Here is a 22949-nt window from a genome sequence, read left to right on the forward strand (position 1 = left end):
AACCAGTCCAAACTGGGAGGAACCCACCTCTGATTCGGGGGGTTAGAAAGGATGTCCTGTATTTTTAAAGAGCTGTGGTGGCACAGTGGTTAGAATGCAGTATTGCAGGCTAACTTTTCATTCCATTGCCAGAAGTTTGATCCTCACCAGCTCAAGATTGACCCAGCCTTCCAAGGTCAGTTAAATGAGCACTCAGATTGTTGGGGAAATATACTAACTGTGTAAACCTCTCAGAATGCTCTAAGGTATTGTGGAGTGATATGTAAGTGTTAAGTGCTATGAGTGTGAAGAAAGGATATACCAATGCATAGAAATACAGTACAGTGATACCTCATCTTACCAACCCCTCGTCATACGAACTTTTCGAGATATGAACCTGGGGTTTAAGATTTTTTTGCCTCTTCTTCCGAACTATTTTCACCTTACGAACCCGCCACTGCCGCTAGGATGCCCCGCCTCCAGACTTTCATTGCCAGCCGAAGTGCCCATTTTCGCACTGGTGGGGATTCCCCTGATTTTCTGATTTTTTGGGATTCCCCAGATTTTGCGATGCTGTTTTCCCACCAGTGCGAAAACAGGCACTTTGGCTGGCAACGGAAGTCTGGAGGTGGGGTTTCCCAGCGAGGGAAGCCTCAGCGAATCCCCTGCTGGGATTCCCTTGCAGCATCGCAAAATCCGGAGGTGGGGTTTCCCATGGAGCGGAGCCTCAGGGGAATCCCACCAGTGCAAAAACAGGCACTTCTGCTGGCAAAGGCGGTGAATTTTGGGCTTGCACGCATTAGTCGCTTTTGCATTGTTTCATCTTACGAACTTTTCACCTTACGAACCTCGTCCTGGAACCAATTAAGTTCGTAAGACAAGGTATCGCTGTACGTCCTTTCTCCCCTTTTTATTCCACTCCTGGCAATGACTGGTTTTGGAGGCTAATGTTTCTTTCTTTGGTTCCAACAGGGAAATAGCTTCTGTTGTCGATGCTGAGAAGCTATTGCTGTAATTATACAAACCTTAAGCTGCTGCAGTATACTCTGTGGCATATTCCTTACCTGCTGATTAATCTATACCTGTGTCATGTAGTCGCCCCAAGCGAGGAGGCCAAAGGAACGCTGTCCTAGATATGGGAAATGTCACTTGGATTTTCAAACCATCACAAATAGATAATGAGCCAAATATACCTGCACCCTCTGAAGACAGAATTGGTTATCAGCATGAAATGATAATTCTAACACAGGGTGTTCATGGATCCTATTGAAATTGTATAAGTAACCCACAATTTAATGCCTTGGATACTCCATTAGCCTTCTCCAATGTAGAAAGTGAAAGCTCAAGTACATCCAGCACCCTTTGTCCCCATTGAACTATAGTTTTGAATGGAGTCCCCTTCTATGACAGTCCTGCCCTCAGTTCTTTCCAGAATGTCTTATTTCCTTTGAAGTCTCTCCAGTTAGTTCAAATTAGCTGCTTCACACTGTGACTTTCTTATGTGGCCTATTATCCCTGGAAAACAATACTTGAAAGCCCAAATGATTATCTGTGGTCTTTATCTTCAAGCTCCTACAAGTTTAAGATTGGGAACTGTATAATTTTCCTCACCATGAGGTAGATACACAACTTTTTGTCAGCTCATATGGGAAGAGGAGACTTTTCATAGTGCAATGCATTGTAAAAATGAGGACATATACTAAATATAGTTGAATTTCAGACATTTCTTTGCTCTTACAGTAGTTAGTGGTTGTCAATGTCTTGATAGGTCATATGTGGCCTCCTAATTCAGGAATTTTAAGAGGTTTGGACTCTTCAGCCATTCACAAGGGTGAAGACCAATTTTTGGCATCCATCCTATAAAACATTGCCTCTGTTCACATACACACTGGTTCACAAATTATCTTAAAATATAATGTGAATAAACAATTCTGCATTCTGTGTGAATCAGGAAAAAGGGTTAGTTTCATAAATGTATCATAATAATGGATTTACATATCATATGAAAACAGTCTGATAGCACACAGGAAGAAAATGTCCTGGATATGAGAAAGGGAAATTAGTATCTTTTCCCTTCCTTCCCAAACTTCCCTTTGTAGTACAAAGAAGCCGGGTATTAACTATAATTAGCCTTATGACTCATTCAGCCAGACCTCCTAGTTCTTATTCTTCTAATTCTTATTCAAATTATTAGATCTCCTTATTCTTATTCAAACACTTAGGGTTCTATGCTGTCAAAATAACCTTGGTTCTAGAACAATATATCTTGCTTGAATTAATAATAATAATAAAGATGATGATGATGATGATAATAATAATAATAATTATTGTTGTTGTTGTTTTGTTGTTCTTGTTGTTGTTATTATTGTTATTATTATTATTTATTAGACTTGTATGCCACCCCTCTCCGAAGACTCAGAGTTGAAGTTGCAACTATCATTCATCAGAAATAGGCTAGAAAATTAAAATAAAATTAAGACAGTAACACACCACAGATATTTTGAATGTTATTCTAGCAGTGAGGGATTGGAAAATGTTAACATTAAGTCCTCCCAGATTCATCCAGCAAATTATTCTCCAAGAATTCCAGGTACTCTTTCACATATTATCCCTTCATATCACAGATTGTCAGATAACAACAAGAAGGCACCACTAAAACTAAGTAAGTTTTGAATTGTGCATCCAGCTCCACTCATATACCATTCATTGTGCCCTGCACTTAAACTTTGATATTTTTAGATACTAATCTTCTCAGTTGATATACTCAAATGCCAGTTGAAAAGAGACACTTGACTACTTGGTGGGTGATTTAGCCTGTTCTTTTGTAAAAGGGTTATTGACTAGATTTACAGCAGAATACATTAACATTTTCCAGTCTCTTGCCTGAGATCAAGAGTCCTGTACTATTTGCCTTTTTTCAGTGGGCTACAGAAAATGATATACTGTAGGTAAAAATAGAAGCATGCATTTTGAGATTAATAGATACTAATCAGAAGTAAAAACTACTGTAGGTTGAATCTATGACCAGGTATATCACTGACAACCAGGTTTTCACCCTCTATTTGGGGGTAAAAAAGTACATCTTATACTCCAAAAAATATGGTAAAGAAGTAAATGCCGCACGAATCCCAGTGACCCATTAGGTCCCACAGAGTGGGCCTTCTCCGGGTCCCGTCAACTAAACAATGTCGGTTGGCGGGCCCCAGGGGAAGAGCCTTCTCTGTGGCAGCCCCGACTCTCTGGAACCAACTCGCCCCGGAGATTAGAACTGCCCCTACCCTCCCTGCCTTCCGTAAAGTTCTAAAAACCCACCTTTGCCGTCAGGCATGGGGGAACTGAAACATCTCCCCCTGGCCATGTACAATTTATGTATGGTATGTTTGTGTGTGTGCTTGTTAGTATATTGGGGTTCTTTTTAAACTTTTTAAATATTTAAATTTATTTGAATCTATTTGGATTTGTACGATTTGTTTATGCCTTGTTGTGAGCCGCCCTGAGTTCGCGGAGAGGGGCGGCATACAAATATAAATAAATAAATAAATAAATAAATAAATAAATAAATAAATAAATAAATAAATAAATAAATAAATAAATAAATAAATAAATAAATAAATAAACAAATAAACAAATAAATAAATAAATAAATAAATAAATAAATAAATAAATAAATGTGTCTCTGTGCTTCATCATTTCCCTGAAATATGAGCAGCAGAACAAGGAGATTGTTTAGAAATGGAAATTGTCTCATCAAAATACATTTATACTGCAAGCAGTGACAAAATTTAGCGGCAGACAAATCTGTAGTCATATTGTTGCTGCACTCTTAGAAAATTATAATTAATAATTCTTCATCAGACTGGAATGAAATATTGTCACAAGGCCCAGGATTCTGTCTGTCAGTATTCCCACTAATGATTTAAATAAAAAGATGGAAGAAATCCATACCAATGCCACAAAATTGGGTAAGAAGACAAAAATAATATTTGAAATAAGCTTAAAAAGTTACAGAAATGTTCTTTCTTCATAGTAACTGAGGAATACCTGGCTTGATGAATAGTAGCTGATTACAAACTGAATAGAAGCTAGCATGGGATTTGGAGACAAAAAGAACAAATGCAGTTTTAGGCTACATGAATAAAAATGTATTTCCAAATTACAGGAAGTCATTATTTCACTTTTCTCTGCATTGGTGAAAAACCCACCTTGACTATTAGTTTCAGTTCTGTACATCATGCTTTGAGAAGGATGCGGAGTTTTTGCAATCGGGTCTGAAAAAAGCACCAGGAATTAATAGGAGGATAGTGACTAAGTCTGAAGAATTATAAGCAGTTGGGTAAGTTTAGCTTTCAGAAGACTGAATAAAGATGTTTCACTCTTCAAATGCCTCAACAGATGCCATACAGAAGGAGGGATAGATCTGTTCTCTGTTGTTCCAGAGTATAGGATATGAAATTGAGGATTTATGAGGGCAAATCCAATTGAAAGTGGGTGGATACAGGACTGCTTAGTAGTAAGAGTAATTCAACAATGGAATCAGCTAGAGAGGGGGTGGCCCTCATTCACAGGATGTCTTCAAGCAAATATTGAACAGCCACCTTTCTGGGAGGGTCAACTTGCCATGGTCAACCCACTGAGGGGCAATTAGACATAGCCAACTTGCTGCGGGACAACTCGCCTTGGAACAAGAATTATATTAATATCGAAGAAATGGTGGAATAGAATTATTAAAGAAAAGATGCAAAAGGAGTGACAAAATGAAATGTGAATGACAAAATTTAATTTTTAAAAATTGTTTTTCCAGTTCTGCTTGCAGTTGAGGTGGGAGGCAAAGAAAGATCACGGCCATGGACTATGGTAAAACATCTATTTGTGCCAAGTGAAAGTTACCTAACCCCAAATTCTTAACATTGTCACGTTCCTTATCTGCTCAAGATTAGACTGGTTGGGCTGGATGCTGTGGGTCATTTATTAATTTTACAAGTTGATTGTAAGAATGCTGAGAGTGCTGAGATACCGAGGCTCAGTGAGAAATGGAGGACCAGTGTTGTTCCAGTGTCTCACCCTTGAATAAAAAAATATTGTGATTTCTTATCAATCTTGATCAATCAATCAGTTCAGCTAGCAAACATTTGTGATTGTGTGAAGTGGGGATACTAAGTCAGGAGCTAATTTCAAACCGCTGCAGAATCCTTATTGGAAATGTTCCTTCATTTTTTGTTGACTAAGCCACAATTAATTTAGTCGATAATAAACAACTATACTTTGGAATTCTACATACCACAATTGCTTGGTACACAATTGCAATATTCAATACAAAACAATTAAAATTATTGTAAATATATATTCAGTTTTTCCGTATGACCTGAATTTATTGCATTCAGCATACCTTAACACATCTTAACATGTTTTAGGAAATTAATACTACTAATCTGGGGCCACACTTCTATATCCATAATAAACTAAACCATGTTTTTAGCAACCTTAAAGTAGTCCCCTATTGTAAATTTGAATTGTGACTTCCATAGCTGTCTGTAGCCTAGTTTCAAAAAGAATAAATATTGGTGCTACTGGCACGAAGCATTTGCAATGAGAATGCCGCCGGCGACTTACCAGCCGGCACGGGGTTGCGGCGTGGGTCGGGGAAGGAGGCCGCCATTGTGGGAGGCGGAGCCTGCGGCCCCTCGTCATCCCCAGGGGCCGCAGTGATGTGTATGGTGGCGCGGGCCACCCATTGGCTGGGCGAGGGTGAGGCAGCCCTATAAAAGGGGCTGCCTCGTGGCGCAGTTTCCCTCGCCCGGCAGTTCGGAGACACGGCCCTGCTGCAGCTGGAAAGCGCGGCTAGGCCCGAAGGCCGAAGAGGATGCGTGGGCGGCGATTTGTGCTTCGGGCCGGCGGCGAGCACTGGGGGAGAGCGCGGCTAGGCCCGGAGGCCGAAGAGGACGCGTCGGAGGCAGCGGGAGGCCCTGGGCCAGCGGCGCACGCGGCGCTGAAGGCACGGCCAGGCCCGGAGGCCTGACAAGGACGCATGGGCGTTCAGAGGCTCAGGCCGGCAGCGCTCCGGCGGTCTTTCGGGCCGTCTTTGTTTTTATTGGAAGGGGGTAGCAATGGCTAGGGGCAGCAGGGCTAAGCCGGGGACCCGGCGGAGGGCAACGGGGGGGGGCAGGCTGGCGATCAGGGCACCCCCCCCATCGAGCCCCACCGTACGGGCAGGAGGAGGGCCCCCAAGCGGACATGGGGGGAGGCCCCTGGAGCTGGACAGGCCGGTAGGCCTGGCAGGGAGGGCAGCTCCAGGGGGGAGGTAAGCCACAGGGGGCGGGCCGCAAGGCGCAGGGGGCTGACACCCAGGGCAGCAGGCCGCCAGGGGAGGGCCCCATCCCGGGGGCCACGTGGCAGAAGGAGGGAGGCCTATGATCCAGGGGAGGGGGACCCCAGCCCAGGGGAAATGAGTGGGTTTGATGAGGGGTCCCCCACAGCACGGGCGGTTGGGGATGTGGATGCTGGGGAGGAGTCAGTGTCTGTATCCTCACACCTTCTTTCTGCCTTGCTCGAGAAATTGGATGAGGGGCCAAGGAAGAGGGGCAGGTCCCGGCACGAGGACGCCAGGGGTGCCACGAGCGCAGAGGGGACCCGGAGCTCCTCGGAATCGGAGGAAAGGTCCCAGAGGGTGAGATCCGGCCAGCGCGCTAAGAAGAAGCGCAGGAGGAGACGGGGAAGCAGGGCTGCTTCCGGCTCAGAGGAGGCTGATGATGACTCTTCACATTGGGGTGAGTGCCCTGTGCCTGGGCATCACTGGTCCCGGCCACAGGGGCCACGAGGCAGGCTACAGGTGGTTAAACGCAAGTCACATAGGTCACATAAAACATGGCGTTCGCACACGGCAGCCCAGGTGTGGGGGAGGGGCCGAAAACGTTGGGTGACAAAGCGGGGCAGGAAGAAGAGGGACTCCTCGAGGGATAGCTCAGAGTCCACAACCACGGAGTCCACTGATACTTCCACGGTGGATAGTGACAACCCCTTTGCCCCGGGCCTCCCTGACACTCCTTTGAGTATGCATATGTCACAGGCCCTTAAGCGTAAAATTTGGCGCGGGGCCTATGTGGATATATTCAAGATTTTATTGCCGGAGAAATCCAAGAAGGACAAGGACAAGGACGGTAAGAAGGGATCTGAGGAGTCAAAGGACACCAAGATGGATAAGGGGATATTATCTTGGGCATACGCCTTTCTGGCGTATCACTCAGTGGTGGTTGAGGATGACGTACACAAGACTCACGAGCTCATCCTGTATATGAATATGATACTACGAGCGTATCAGGAGTTTGGAGGGGAGGCTTGGAAGCAATACGATGAAAACTTTAGGAGGTTCGCCGCACACAATAGGCACTGGCCGTGGGACATGCGGCACAACGATCTGTGGCTTCAAGCCACGCAGAAACCAGCCACCCCGGCTAGCGGGCGTACGCCTACTGGCCACCTGCTGCTGACCCAGGGAAAGGAGGCTACCCTCCCCCGCCCAGGGGCGGGTTCGGGGACCCAGGGCTCTGCGCAGCGTAGTGCGATAAGTTCGCCCTTTCGGATCCCTCCGTACTGTTACGAGTACGGCGCCAGGGGAGCCTGTTCCAGGCCAGTTTGCCGCTTTCGCCATGCCTGCGCGTTGTGCAATGGCAGGCACCCCACATCAGCCTGCTATAGGAGCAGGGGGGGAGGCGGTAACAAGTCAGCGTTGGGCTCTGCCAAGCCCCAGGCGGCTGGAGCTCAGAACAAGGGGACCAACCCCCATTAAAGTGGACAGGTTGAGGGACTGGCTCATGGGCTATCGCCCTAGGAAAGGTGCCGAGTTCTTGGTTTCAGGTTTTTCGGAGGGCTTTAGAATTCCATACGAGGGGCCTAGGATTGCTTGCCTGGCGAGCAACCTGAGGTCAGTGTCCGGGATGGAACATGTTGTGCGGGAGAAAATTATGAAGGAGGTGCGGGAGGGCCGGGTGCTGGGCCCCTTTAGGGAGCCGCCCCTGCCCTCTCTGCAAGTATCCCCCCTGGGAGTGGTGCCCAAGCGAGCGGCCGGGGAGTTCAGGCTCATTCATCACCTGTCTTTTCCTCCGGGTGACTCGGTAAATGATCACATCCCTGAGGACCTGTGCTCAGTGCGCTACACCCCTTTTGAGACGGCTGTCTCGGTGGTACGAGAGTGCGGACCGGGGGCCCTGATGGGCAAATGTGATATCAAGTCGGCCTTCCGGCTTTTGCCGATTCACCCCGAGGATTTCGACCTTTTGGGTTTTCAGTTCGAGGGGGGGTTCTTTGTTGATCGGGCCCTGCCGATGGGTTGTTCAGTTTCATGTTCATTGTTCGAGAAGTTTAGTTCCTTCTTAGAATGGGCCCACGTGAAGAGCTCAGGGATTCGGTCAGTTGTCCATTATTTAGATGACTTTCTTTTCGCAGGGCCGGCGGGCTCTGACGAATGCCAACGGGGAATGGCTGGGTTTCAGGGGTTGTGCGGGGACCTCGGCGTGCCTCTGGCACATGAAAAGACCGAGGGGCCCACCACTAGGCTTACGTTCCTGGGCATTGAAGTGGACTCGGTTGCCCAGACCTGTAGGCTTCCGGAGGACAAACTAGCTAGGCTGCGGAACACGGTGAGGGTCGTTAGGGCCGCCAGAAGGGTGACCCTTCGGCAGGTGCAGGAGCTGGCGGGTTTGTTGAACTTTGCTTGTAGAGTGATAGCGCCGGGGAGGGCGTTCATGTTTAGGCTCTACCAGGCGACGGTCGGTCTCAGCAAGCCACACCACAGAATTCGCTTGACGGCTAGTGTTAGGAAGGACCTGGGGGTGTGGCAGGAATTTTTGGACACGTACAACGGGGTCTCCTTTTGGAGACAAGACATGCTGTTGAAGGGCGATTTCCAGGTGAAATCTGACGCAGCCGGGACGGCTGGTTTTGGTGTGGTCTGGAAGGATAGTTGGTTTAGGGCGGACTGGCCTCAGGAGTGGCAGGGCACCGCAGTGTGCAGGGACTTGACATTCTTGGAACTGTTCCCAATTGTCGTGGCCATCGAGCTGTGGTCCCCTAGCTTTACCGGGAAGACAGTACATTTCTGGTGCGACAACATGGCGGTGGTACATGTGGTCAACGCGCTTTCTTCCAAGAACGAGAGGGTGATGGGTTTGGTGCGTCACATGGTGGTTAGGTGCCTGGCCAGGAACATGCTTTTTCGGGCACACCATGTCCCGGGGATCAGGAATGGGGTAGCCGACGCGTTGTCAAGGGGGCAGTTGGCTAGGTTCCGGCTGCTTGCCCCACAGGCCGCGGAGCATCCGGAGGCACCCCCCCCGCACCTGTGGCAGATTGGAAGGTCGACGTGAACAGGGCAATGGACCTGTCCATAGCAGCAAGCACCAGAAGGTCATACCAGCGGGCAGGTAGGGAATTTTGGGCTTTTCGTCAACTTAGGAGATACGATCAGCTTTGGCCGGCCCCGGTGGAGCACCTGCTTGAGTTCTGTTCTCTTAGTAAACGCCGGGGGTTGTCAGCCCGCACAATTCGGGGCAAGCTGGCTGGCCTGGCTTTTATAGCCAAGTCCAGGGGTTTCTCGGACAACACGGGGGACTTTAGGGTTAGGAAAACACTGGAGGGGTGGATCAGGGAGAAGGGCCCGCCCCGGGGAGATTGGAGGCGCCCCCTTAAGTTAGCTCACCTCCGGGGTTTGGGCGACTTGTGGAACAGGTTGTGCCGCTCTCAGTACGAGGCGGCCCTTTATCGCGCGGTTGCGGTTACGTTGTTTTTTGGTGCGTTCCGTATAAGCGAGGTTTTGGCGGCATCCAAGTTCGATAACTCTGGCCGCGCCTTTACGGCTAGGGACATTCGATTCCGGAGGGGCTCAGTTTGCCTCCGGCTGCGCTGCTCCAAAACGGACCAGAGGGGCCGGGGCATGACAGTCCAACTTTCCAGGACCAGCCATAAGAAGGTGTGCCCTGTTAGGGCAATCTCAGCGTATTGGAGCATTCGGGGAGGTTTCCCCGGCCCGCTTTTCTGTCACGCCTCTGGGGAACCTCTCACCAGGTTCCAGTTTTGGGCTGTGACGACCAAGGCCCTTGCCCGGATGGGCCTGGACCCCAAGCGTTACGGGACTCACTCTTTCAGGATTGGTGCAGCTTCCTTTGCAGCCGAAGTGGGTTTCAGCACTCCAGACATACGTGCGGTGGGCCGTTGGCGATCTAAGGCCTTTCGGGCCTACATCCGTCCTTAGGTGAGTGGGGCGGGACTGGGCGCGGCCCAGGTGGCCGATTCTGATGCTGCTTTGTTTCTCCCCTTCCTTTTAGATGATGTACAGGGGGCTCAGAGAATCCTGATCTGTGGCCACAGCATGGTGTACTGGGCCGAGAGGCGGGCCCAGGAGACAACGCCAGGCACGCAGTTGCAGCTGGACCGGCATGTTAGAGTGCAATGGTTGGGTCGAAGAGGCCTACGTTGGTTGGAGTTGCTTCCCTTGCTTTTCAACAGCGGGAAGGTGCAGGGGGTGCCGGGATGGTTGGTCTTACACGTGGGGGGTAATGACCTGGGAGCACTAACGGGCGTTGACTTGTTGTGGCACATTTGGGATGGCTTGCAGGTGATTTGGAAGCGGTGGCAGGACACCCGCATCTTGTGGTCCAACATCTTGCCACGTAGGGTTTGGAGGCATGCTAGGAACCCTAGGGCGGTTGATGGGGCTAGAAAGAGGGTCAACAGAGCAGTTCGGAAATGGTTACTCCAGGCGGGGGGTGGAGTGATAGACCACCCTGACATCAGGGCATCCCTTATAGAATTATATAGGCAGGACGGTGTACATCTGTCAGATAAAGGGAATGACAAATTTTTAGCGGACCTGCAGAGGTGCCTGCACATTCATGTGCGGGGGGGGGGAGCAGGGGGAATAAATTAAAATTTCACCCCCTGCTGTGGCCGATAGGGGGCAGAATTGGGCGTAAGCAGCAACGTGTGATCTCCTTTAGGGGCACCTCTACTGAGGTGAGGGGTGATCTCAGTCTCGGATTACAGGGCTCGACCGTCCTGGGTTCGGTGAGGGGGGTTGCTCCTGTGGCTCGCTGCATGGAGATTATCAGAGACCAGTGGCGAGCCATCCCACACGCCGTGGGGGCGTGGCATGGGGCAGGGCGCAGGTGTAATTTTACCATGACCCGGCACCCAGGCAAGGAGCTTTCGCCCAGAAGTTGCTCAGTTGAGTTTGGTTGGAAAGTTAACTCCGCCCCCATTTTATTTATGCACCACTGCAGGTCACGTGGGCTTATTTGGTTAAATAGTTAATCCAAGTTGAGTTAATAAAAGTGACCCGATTTATACCCATACCTTGTGTCCGACTGTTACTCCGCCTGCGCCGCAAACAATTGCTTCATCATTTACTTTCATTTTGCAAAATCTTATCAGTTAATGGTTGGACAAACAAAACAAAGTCCAAAAATAAAATATAATTCAATAAAGCATTAGTAGGAGCAAATAGGCCCTTGCCTCTGAAATTCATTCGCAATTCAGTTTCGCTTGGAAACACTAGAGCTTCTTAGTTTAGCTCATAGCAGCATGGCACAAATAACACCATAATGTCAGTATGCTATGCAACACTCCATTAATGTAGCTCTTGCATTCATGTTGCTGCTCATATTATATAAAACCTTTGTCAGTGGGTCATAATTAGAGGTAGCCATCCACTTTCTTTTTTAATGGCATATATTTTAAAAGATGCCATTAGAGCTCTCAGGACTTAACAATTTGAGGTGACATGTTTGTTCTATAGGTGAATTTAAATAACTGCCAGGCCCATTACCAACCAGAATTAAAATCCTGGAAAGCATACAGTATTTGGAAAAAGTTGTTTAATCCTTTCTCTTTCCCTTGCTCCTTCCTTCAGGGACTGGAATATCACACATAATACAGTAAGTTCTTGATATAGATGGGGTTTACATTATGCGAGAAGTGTTTATTGGAAGATCTACATATTTAGATCTATGAGGTAAAAATCTGACAACCACTAGGTGATGGTAAATAGCAAAAATGGCATTTATCACTTTGCTGCCACTTAGTGGATTTCTTTTTAAAAAAACTAGAGATTAAATTTAGTTTGGGGGTAACTTAATAACAAAAAAAATGACATAGATTCTATATTAGAAGTGTATTTAGAGGTTAATCCTCCTGCAAACGCCTCTCCTTCCACAACCACTTTTGTACAGAGCACAGGAAAAAGTAAGAATGAAAAAAAAATATTTTAAAAAATATTTATTACAATAGAAAAGAAAAATATGGGTTAAAATTATCTGAGCAGTAGCTCTAAACTGCAATGAAGAAATCCATGGAATTTTGCTATTCTAAACACATGCTTCAATAAATCTTTTTAGTATTTATTTTTTGATAGAAATACCTTTAACACTTCTGAAACTTTACCTGTAGTTGACTTGATTTAACTAGGCTGCCAAACATCTGAGGCCAGAAGAACATTCAGAGCAGTAGAGAAGCAAGCATTCTGCAAAGCTAGGGCTGCAAATACAAATGCTGTGACAATGGTGGCCACACATGTCTGTCCATCATATGGCAGAATATTCCATGCCTGTATAGGCCTTACCAGCCACCTATGGACACATTGTGTACAGCCCTTTAGATGTCAACGTCCTCCTTGAACATGATGGACGAAAAGAGGCTGTACTTCCTGAGAATGCTCAGGAAGATAAATTTATCTCAGCACCTACTGTTGTCCTACTATCGCAGCACCATTGAGAGTTTCTTGACATACGGCATTCTAGCTTGGTATGGGGGCAGCTCTGTAGCGAACAAAAAAGCTCTACAGAGAATTATTAAAACTGCCCAGAACATCATTGGGCTCCAACTACCCACCCTGGATGACATCTTCACATCTCGCTGTTCTAGGAAGGTGCATACTATTCTCAAAGACTCTTCTCATCCTCCTTACAATCTCTTTGAATTGATGCCTTCTGACAGAAGATATAGAACAACTAGAACTCGGACCACATGTTTCCTGAATAGTTTTTATCCCAGAGCTATACTCGCACTTAACAACGAACTAAAGGGTCACCATCAGTGAACTGTTGGACAATATTACTCGGTTTGTCCTGTAGATGATTGAGTGGTTCAGGGTGGGGAATTTGTAGTGGGTGGGACATTTATTCTATTTTTTATTCTATTTTTAAATTTACCTATTCTGATTTTATATATGGTGGGACTGGTCTCTGGGTGTCACATGATTTTCGTTGCCAATGACAATTTGTTGTTTTTGACAATGACAATAAATTTATTATTATGATGATGTATGTGTGTGTGTTGTGTATATTTATATGCATAATAATCAGCAAAATGGAAGGTTAAAAACAAATGCTTACCAGGGTTCTTTCATTTGAAGAGATACTTCAAATATTTGATAAGCTTGCCCTGAGAAGAAAGGTGTGTGTGTGTGTGTGTGTGTGTGTGTGTGTTTATATATATATATATATATAATATCTTTTTGGCTAGCATTGAATAAATAGCTTTTGTGAGGGTTTTGGCATCTGTTGCTGGCTGAAATCAGGTGCTGGACAATCTAAATAAAAATACTGCTGTAAGTCTGTGCAGGTTTTGGCATGCACTGTAACTGGATCAAGTAAATAATCTTAGCTCCCATTCTCTCCTTAAAAAAAAAGAGGTACTAAACCTGGAATTAACCATATAGTGATTTCATTCACAGGGAACCATCCAATAGGAATTAAGGCAGTTTCAGGAAACACTGTCAAGATTTGGTATTTGTAATCCTTACAGCATCCGGATGTAATTATTTCCTAGTGACTCTGGATAGGCAGCTGTGAAAAGTGACAAACTGTTCTTCCGGTGCTGTTCGGGGATCCAGCACACCTGTTTCCTGCTTCAGCAAAAGGTCCAGTTTAGTTTGACACATCCTGTTGAAAAGCATCAGTCACTGAGTTTCTCCCTAGTGTGTCCAAATGCCGTAGAGTTTGTGCCACTTCAATGATGGTTGATTTTCCTGGATTGCTCATTGTCCTTCTAATATGTGTGGACTTCAAACTGGATGGCCTTTAAACAACCCACAAATGACCTTCAATGTGATCATTATAACGCAAGTCCTGCTGGCTTGACCAGAAGGAGACTGCCTTTAGTCTCCCTGGTTGTTCGAATACTGGCAGCGTTTTAGTTTAAATATCAGATATGTTAAACTATAGGGAGGAGGAAGAGGCATAGGGGAATATTCATACACAAGAATTAGTTTGATGTGTTTTGCTTAAGACCTATTTTCAGTCTAAAGTTTATTTAACTAATGTATTTAGCCATCCCTAGAATGGAATGGAGTGGCGTGGAGTGGAGTGGAATGGAATGGAATAGAATATAATTCTTTATTGGACATTCAAGGAATTTGTCTTTGGTGCATACGCTCTCAGTGTGCATAAAAGAAAAAGATGCATTTGTCAAGAATCATGACGTACAACGCTTAATGATTGTCATAGGGGTCAAATAAGCAACAAGGAAACAATATTGATAAAAATCTTAAGAATTCAAGCAACAAGTTACAGTCATATAGTCATAAGTGGGAGGAAATGGGTGACAGGAATGATGAGAAAAAAACTAGTAGTGATAGTAGGGCAGACTTAATAAATAGTTTGACAGTGTTGAGGGAATTATTTGTTTAGCAGAACGATGGCATCCATATTACCAAAAGTGATTGAGCAGAATACAACAAAGCTAAAACAGTGAATAAATTGAGAAAATAAATTTATTTATTTATTTATTTATTTATTTATTTATTTATTTAGTTAGTTAGTTAGTTAGTTAGTTAGTTAGTTAGTTAGTTAGTTAGTTAGTTAGTTAGTTAGTTAGTATGCTGCCCTTCTCTGAGGACCTGGGGCAGCTAACAGCATATAATATAATATAATAATACAGTACAATGGCAAATCTAATTAAATTTAAAATTACAATCTAAAAATCCAATATTTAAAAACAATCATACCAGTTATACAAATATTTATATTATAAAAGGCAGGCAATTTCTCAGGTGAACTACAGTCATACATATATCAACTCAGTGTGGTAGTCAAAGCAAAACCAGCTTCAGTAAGGTTACCAAATTCAATGTGGAAAGTGCTAGATATTTACTACATGTCAGGAAAGAGATGTAGAGCACAGTGTTGCCATCTAGTGGTCATTCAGATTTTTGTAGCCTGAAATATCATTGTCCTAACACAGCACTTGAACCCATGTAAAGCTGCAATTTGTCATGCAGCCTGCAGGTAGTGGAAACTCTATCTGTCTGGTGCCATTTAGTAACCATATTATTCCAGATCAGATTGTATATTCCTAAACTGGGGTCATGTAATTCAGGTGGCAGTCAGGACCTAGGCAATAAAGAGTAGATGCGCCTATGAAATCTATTGGGAATTGGCCTGAAACCCCAATAATGCACTTTGAACTCAATTTAATGTCCTCAATACATTTTTTAAAAACTCTTCTTTCTGGGGCAGGAGTGTCAAACTGGCAGCCCATGGTCTGGATGTGTCATGCACAGCCACGCCCATCCCAGCTCCACAAAGGGGGAAAACATTGCAATACAATATGATGGCAATATGATGCTGTGAGTTTGACAGCCATGTTGTAGGGGAACACTTCGTTCTTCCTTGCTGTGTTCCAATATGTAAGTTAGTGCTGCTATAATTCATATAAGTTGGGGATTAGTCTAGAGCAGTGATGGTGAACCTATGGCATGGGTGCCAGAAGTGGCACACGGAGCCATATCTGCTGGCACGCAAGGTGTTGCCCTAGCTCAGCTTCAATGTGCCGGTGTTTGCTGGCCAGCTGATTTTTGGGTTGCACAAAGACTCTGGGAGGGCATTTTTGGTTTCCAGACAGCCCCCAGGGGGGAGGGTGTTTTTACCCTCCCCCAGTTTCAAGGAAGCCTTTGTAGCCTGGGGAAGAGCAAAACACGAGCCTACTGGGCCCACAGAAGTTGGGACACAGGCTGTTTGCAGCCACTAGAGGGCCTCTGTGGGGGCGGGGAAAACTGTTTTTTGTCCTCCCCAGGAACTGAATTATGGGTGTGGGCACTCATGCATAAATGATAGCACACACCCATGCTCTTTTGGCACCTGAGGAAAAAATGATTCGCCATCCCTGATCAATGTTCTCTCTAAGGCACATGGCCGCATGCCCAAAAACTACCCCCATGCAGCCTTTTCCAGGCCGCGCAACATTGGAGTTGTGGGCGGGGAGCCACAAAAGTGCGGAGGCCGACAAAGGTTTATTTTTATTTTGAAACTGAGAGGCTCGGCACCGGCCCATCCGTGGCCAGTGGAGGCGGCTCACTTTCCTTCTCCCACCGCCTACGCCCCCTTGCACCCCTGGCCTCTCGCTACTGCCCTCCACCTGCCCGATCTGCCCCTCTTTCCAGCTTTCTCTTCCTCCACCTCCCACCTTAGGGTGCGGCTCCTCCCGCAATGGTGGCTGCAGCAGTGGTGGTGGTTGCAGCTTCTCCTCTTCCTCATCTGGCCACTAGCGAAGGGGCTGCGAGAGGGGCAGGGCAGGCGCTCGGTGAAAGCGCTCCCAATGAGAGAGCTGCAAGAGGGCTTTCTCCAAGTGCTGTGGGAATGCCCCCCCTGCAGCACCTTCGCTGTGAGCGATGTCATCTCAGGCTGTCAGCGAAGGGGCTGCAGGAGAGGCAGGGCAGGCATTCCTGGAGAAAGCGCTCTCGCAGCTACCCGGAACATTCAAAATAGGACCTTCACCAGCATCCACAGAAAAGAAAGGAAGAGAGAGAAAGAGAGAGAGCAACAGACAGAGCGAGATAGAAAGAAAGAGAGAGAATGTGAGAAAAAGAGAGAGGTAGAGAGAAAGAGAGAGAGAAAGAAAGAGAGAGATAGCAAGAGAGAGAGAAAAAACAAGAGAGAGAAAGAGTGAGAGAGAGAGAAAGAGAAAGAAAGCAAGAGAGAGAGAAAAAAACAAGAGAGAGAAAGAGAGAAAGAGAGAAAGAGAAAGAAAACAAAAGAGAGATGGAACAAAAGAGAGAGAGAACGAGAGAGCAAGAGGGGGAGAGAGAAAGAGAGAGAGAAAGAGAGAGAGAAAGAGAAAGAAAGAAAGAAAGCATGAGAGAGAGAGAGAAGAGAGGAAGGGAGAGAGAGAGTGAGAGAGAGAAGAAGAAAGCAAGAGAGAGAGAGAGAATGAAAGCAAGAGAGATAAATAGAAGAGACGAAGGAAAAGAGAGAGAGAGAAATGATAGAAAAAAGGGGAGATAAAAGAGAAATGAGAAAATGTTTGAGGCAGAGGATGAGAGGAAAGAGGTAAGCACAGAGAGAAGTGACCTTTGATTTAAAACATGGTTAAAAGCACCCAAATAATAACAGAGATAAAAAACCCAGCCCTTTTTCCCCATCTATCTATCTATCTATCTATCTATCTATCTATCTATCTATCTATCTATCTATCTATCATCTATCTATATATCTATCTATCATCTATCTACCTACCTACCAACCTACCTACCTACCTACCTACCTACCTACCTACCTATCTATCTATCTATCTATCTATCTATCTATCTATCTATCTATTTATACATACATACACACACACACACAAATACATACTTCTATGCCGTCCAGTCCCAAAGGGACTGCCGCTCAGACACTATACTTTTCCGCCCACACTGAAAAAAAATTAGAAGGAAAACTGTCCCTGGTCTAGAGTGTGCATTAGAGATCTGTCCAGATAATCCTGGGCTAGTGGTATTTATAGTAGAGAGGTTCCTGTACTATGACCTGTCACACAGGCATTTACAGAAGGTGGGGAATGAAAAAGACAAGATGGCAGCTATGACCACACAAAGGCCTGACTATTTTTATGCACAATACACATTACAAATGACAGGGCTTTGATTCCATGGTTGCAGCTGTCTCAATGACTTTTAAACTCCTCCAAGGGACACACTTCATCTTGACCATTTAAGGCAGAGGGTTCAAGGGCAACCCCCTCCTCCCCTCAATCATCTTCAAATCAAACTCCCTTCTTGAACAGTTGTGACTAGAATCCATGCTGATACAATTCACTGAGTCTCTCTTTGGCTGTAAATAGTGCTCATAATGTTAGAGACTGGGTTTTAGATTGCACAGAGCCACAGTTTTGTGAAGCATGGATAATTAATCACAAATTCAAAGAAGCTTGTAAATGAACCTATTATCTTCGGCAGTGAAACATTATTCCTGGGTTTGTACATCATACTAATTCAAAAACCTGCTATGCGAGTCTTCACTGCTGGATTCACACAACAAGAAGCCAAAACCAACCCAAATATATTATGATTTGGCATAGCATATGAGTTCATCACAGAGAGTCCATCAGCTGCCATAATACTGTTCTCAAATAGAAGAGAGTATTAAATGAGTAAGAGGAAAGCAGTAGCAGGAGGTAGAAGAGCTCTTACAATGTTGTTTTCAAGCTGAAATTAAAGAAAATGGCTCAAAGTTTTTAAGTTTAATGGAAACGCTTCAAGTGATTAATAAGCAGATATCTTCAACTTTACCAAATGAGCAGCAGTCTGCATATAAAGCTGCTGTGAAAGGGACAGCAACACTTCCAATTTGAAAGCCGGGCAAGTTTAACATTTATTCTGTGAATGATGTGTCTTATTCTTGCATCAAAATTGTAAAGACATTAAAAAGCTGTCTTTTAAACTATTCCCGGCTCATTTGGAAAGCAAAAAAAAAGTGTCTCATGCTTTACCCATAAAAAGCTGCAGCTGAAAGTAATGTACATGTTGAGACCTCTGGAAATCAAAATTGATGATGGAAAGTCAAAAAATGCTTCCATATTTTTGAGTTTTACAGTGAAAATTTACTGATCCCATAAATTTCTCCTTAAAGGTTTGCTATTGTTGAGTATCTCACTGTCAGAAAGCAGCTGTTTGGTTTTAGACAGATATGGAATATTTTTAAAAAAATTAAACTTAATCATTTTATGACTGTTTTTCGTCTTTGTTTCCCCTCATAACCCTAGAAGCAACTTATATTGATTTTTCTTTGACCAATGGGGAAAATAAAATGTAATGTTCTCCTGGGTTTCTGAAAAATCAGTGGGGTGAATGAAAGGCTAAAGAGTTCATCACTTTTTCCAGATAATCAGGCAAAGATGATTGCATTTAAAGCTGGCCTGGCTGATCTCTTTCCAAAGGGTTTCAATTTTTTGACCGAAGTACAGTAATGACTGTAATAAACACATTTCAAAAATCTTGACTGTGACAGCTTGCACTGTTTTTTTCTCATCATGACACTATTTTTAATAGTTGTGTTTCAATTCCTTTGTAAACACATCTCCAAAGTCTAGATATATAATTCCTATATTAGGAAGCATAGAGGTGGCTTGGCAGTGGCTCCTAAGAGTTACCCATATTGTGGGTATATTGTGAGATTTTTTTATTTTTTACAAACATATCCATGAGTGAACAGTGTGCGGTATCTGGGTATCACACATTCTAATGCAAATAAAACTGACAGCATTAGTAATGGTTATTACTTTCAACCAACTTATATATTTCTAATAGTAATACTGTACTTATATAAAGTTGCAATATATCATTATTCAATTATTCCATTTTTCCTTATTAATGCTCTTATTTTATTATATAAAAGTATATACACTAATATTCCCCTTTTCTCTTATTTCTATCCCTTATTCTAACTTTTAATCCTATGTTAAAAATATTTTCTTCCTATTCTACTTGATTTTAAATCATGCCGCCTACTTACAAACAAAAAGGGGAAAAAAGATAGAGGAAAAGAAAAACAAATAAAAAACAACACCACAAATGAAAAATAATCTAGCCATAATCTCTTGTTCACTTTGATACTTTAATTGCTATGCTTTTTTTTTCTTTTTGACTTGTCTCGCATATTATGAATAAAGCTAAAAGAATACAATTGAACTTCTTGTCCTTTGTTTTGAACCTAGTTTCTGCCAAGAGAAAGATATCAATAAGAAGAATTCAAAGAATGAATGAGACAACACCAAATTCATGTTCAATGTGGTGGCCCATAGGAAACAGCCAAAGGTGGTAAACCTATCCAGCACATCTTCCTTCTCCTATTTTCCCCACAACAACAACAACAACAACAACAACAACAACAACCCTGTAAGTTTAGTCTGTGAAAGAGTGACTGACCCAAAGTCATCCAGCTGGAATATATAATTTTGTCAACATGGGGAAACAGATGTATGTGAAAGGGAATATTCAAGATACAAATGTGCTATGTAAAATGAGATCAGAACATGCCTAATAAACCTATTTAAGAAATACTTATGATCTTTCATATGGATTTATCCAGCCATAAACCAAAGTGATCCAAAGCCACATTATCAAATTATTATTTGATTTCAAGATGTGGATAGTTCTTAAGAATTCTCTGAGCTAGTGAATATGAAATATTTGTCTTGAGTTAAATGGAAGAAGAATGTAACTCTCTACAGATTATCATAAATTTCTATAGTTTTGTCACTGCTATGCTGAAATGATGGGTAGAGTATCTTCTGACAAATTTCTTCTGAGAAGGTTTTATACAAGTGAAGGATCCAAGATAAAAGTACATAATTTTAAAAGCCACACTATTTTCCCCTCCTCGTTTTGTTACATGTATATAACATGTACCTCTAAGCATAGTTCCCTCTAAGCTGAGCAGTGAGCAATCGCTCACTTAAAAATCATCATCAACTCAGAGTTTTCCAAACCTGCCCAGAAGCCGAGAGGGAAAGAGTGAGAGGGAAGGAGAGAGAGAGGAAGAGAGGAAGAGAGAGAAACAGATGGAAAAAAGAGAGGAAGGAAAAGAGAAAGAAAAAGAATGGGAGTAAGGAAGAGAGAAAGAAAATCAAAATCTAGTTTGAAACTAGCTCAACTATTTAAGTGGCATTTTGATATTGATAGAGTTGCCCTATTATGAGCTCACTGTTATAGACACACAGTACAGTATTTTATTTTGAAATTTTATGAGGCAAAACAGGGTGGGTTTTTTATTTGTTTGTTTGTTTGTTTATTCGTTCATTCATTCATTCATTCATTCATTCATTCATTTATTTATTATTTCTGTGCCGCCCAGTCCCGAAGGGACTGCCGCTCAGACACTATACTTTTCAGCCCACCCCCCAAAAAAAATTAGAGGGAACACTGCCTCTAAGTATTCATAGGAACATCAGTGCATAGAAAATTAACTAAATATTTCCTTCCTTAGTTGAAAGCAATTTTAAAACAAAAACCCTCTGTTGCTTCACCTAAAAAAACCCCCTATAAATTCTGAAATTGTTTTAGAAATTTACTATATACAAGTAATTTCCCTTTGAACTTGAATTATGGTAATTAAATGGCCACATCTATATTGCTTTCTTGATAATAAAAAAAATGATTTCCTTCTTTTTTTCCTTTTAGAATGTTACAATTAATTTCCAGAGGGAAAAATGTATCCATCTAACCCAGTGGTTTCCACTGGGCAACAATTTTATCTTTAATGGGGCACTTCTAAAATGAGCTATTAACTGAATTTTTGAAAGCCCACTAACTGTTATTATATATTTGTGAAGAAACAACCATATTTCATTTACCTACTGTTGTCTGTTAAAGTGCATTTCCTAAGGAGCCCTCATCTACAAAAAGATATGGATAAAATTGAATGGGTCCAAAGACAGGCTACAAAAATGGTGGAAGGTCTTAAGCGATACTTATCAGGAATGTCTTAATGAACTCAATCTGTATAGTCTGGAGGACAGAAGGGAAAGGGGAGACATGATCAAAACATTTAAATATGTTAAAGGGTTAAATAAGGTCCAGGAGGGAAGTGTTTTAATAGGAAAGTGAACACAAGAACAAGGGTGCCCAATCTGAGGTTAGTTGGGGGAAAGATCAGAAGAAAGGTGAAAATATATTATTTTACTGAAAGAGTAGAAGATGCTTGGAACAAACTTCCAGCAGACGTGGTTGGTAAATCCACAGTAACTGAATTTAAACATGCCTGGGATAAGCATAGTTCTGGAAAAAGATGACAAAGATGCGAAAGCCATGCTACTATTAGCAGAAGAATAGATGAAATGAGTGAAGATATTGGAACACAACTTGTTGAAAAGCTGAAATCAAGAAAATTTTCAGTACAAGTGGATGAATCAACTCTGAAACACAATGAGGCCATATTGCTAACCTATGAAAGATATGTTGATAAAGGTGAATTTGCTGAAAAAGGTGTTATTCTGCAAATCATTAGAGACCACCACAACTGCTACTGATATATGTATGTAACAAGTAATAAAAATTACTTAGATGTCAATAATATATCAAGGCAAAACATAACATCTTGTGCTGAAGATGGTGCTCCTGTTATGATGGGCAAGAAAAATGGGTGCTTAAAATTGATGAAAGATGACAATCCAGAAAAGCTTCTTGTCCACTGTGTATTGATAGAGAGAACTTAGTGTCCAAAAATATTTCTCCTTTTCTTAATGAGCTACTAAAATCAAGAAGAACTCTTGGAAATGCAAAATGATGAGTCTCTTAAAACTTCATTTAATAAATATATAAATGGCACGACTTTGTGATGAGACAGAAACTAAACATACTAATCCAACTTACTTTACAAGAAAACTACTATTACCATTCCCATATCCATTTTTAGCTGAATGTGGCTTTAATGCTGTAGATCAGGGGTCCCCAACCACCGGACTGCGGACCAGTACCGGGCCGCGGGGCATGTTGCACCGGTCCGTGGAGTCAGCAGCTGCCGGCCCTCATGCCACCACCCCCTCCCTCCAGCGCTTCGCCTCCCGCCGGGCAAGAGGCCTCGGGAGGCAGGTTCTGCCGGCCACAGGACGATGGATGGGACAGAGGGGCGGGAAGGACCGAGAGGCTCAAGCCTCTTTTGGTTTCTGCCGCGGGGCGCTTTTGCATTTTTGGCTGGGGGGAGGCAGGAGGG

The sequence above is a fragment of the Erythrolamprus reginae genome, chromosome 1 (genome assembly GCF_031021105.1).
Source record: "Erythrolamprus reginae isolate rEryReg1 chromosome 1, rEryReg1.hap1, whole genome shotgun sequence".
In the NCBI taxonomy this organism is placed as follows: Eukaryota; Metazoa; Chordata; class Lepidosauria; order Squamata; family Dipsadidae; genus Erythrolamprus; species Erythrolamprus reginae.